This window comes from Acyrthosiphon pisum, chromosome A1 (genome assembly GCF_005508785.2).
Source record: "Acyrthosiphon pisum isolate AL4f chromosome A1, pea_aphid_22Mar2018_4r6ur, whole genome shotgun sequence".
In the NCBI taxonomy this organism is placed as follows: Eukaryota; Metazoa; Arthropoda; class Insecta; order Hemiptera; family Aphididae; genus Acyrthosiphon; species Acyrthosiphon pisum.
Window position 1 is genome coordinate 157,282,641 of NC_042494.1, and position 1,299 is coordinate 157,283,939.

A 1,299-nucleotide genomic window follows, 5' to 3' on the forward strand; every position below is an offset into this window, starting at 1 on the left:
ACATTATTATTTTAAGTGAAACTTGGTTGGCTATTGATTTTAACTTTGAGCTAAATGGATATTGTACAATAAATTCACTTGGGGAATTAAATAAATGTGACGGAGTAACTATTTTTGTAAAAGATAACATAAATATTAAGTCTATTACGAAAAAGGTTATAACTGATTGTAACTCAATTGTATTGTGTATTGACTATAAAGAGAAGCAGATTTCAATAGTAGGTCTATATAGATCTCCTAGTGGTAATATTGATAACTTTACAAATAGTCTAAATAACTATCTAGAACAACTTAACAATAATGAATGTTATATAATAGCTGGTGATATCAATATTAATATTTACGATCAAAATATATCTAGTGATTATCTTAATACAATGGCAAGTCATAAATTTATATCCCGTATTATCGAATTTACTCGTGTGACCAATAACACTAAATCTTGTATTGATCATAATTCATATTTTTATTCGAAATATTGATGTTCTTACTACACAAGCTTTTATCCTGAAATGTAAAATTACAGATCATTATGCAACATTATTAAGCTTTAAAATTCCTTTTAAATATAACGAAGGTAAAAAAAATCAACTAAAGGATACTCATCTCAAAATTAATATAAAGAAACTAACTAAATTCATTGACAATGAAGACTGGTTTAAATTATTTAATTCTAACAATATAGATATTTCTTTCCAAACCTTTTTATCGAAAATTGAACAAAGTATTAATAACTCAGCATATTACATTAATACTAATAATAGCATCCCTAAACAAAATAATAAAATAAAAGAGTGGATAACAAGGGGACTGGTGATTTCGATTGCTAACAAGCAAAAATTATCTAAATTATCATACAAACGTCCGTTTGATGTTAAATTAAAACGAAATATCGACAATACTCCAATTTACTAATTACTCTAATAAGAGAAGCCAAAAAATTACATTATCAAAATTTACTACGTAAATATCAAAGTAATCCAAAGCAAATGTGGAAAATGATCAATGAAATAGATGGCAAGACAAATAAAAATAAGATAATCATTGATAAAATTAAACAAAATAACGTAACAATTTATTATAAATGATGAAATCAGTATTGCAAACGAATTTAATAACTTTTTTATAAACGTGGGTAAGAGTGTTGAAACTAATATTTTAAATATGGATAAGAAGAATCTAATTTGGTATACCCTAAATAAAAACTGTCATGTTAATGATTCAATTTTTTTTTTCTCCTATTACCCAAGACGAAATCGAAAAAACATATTCTTAAAATTAAACCTAATGCATCCTTTT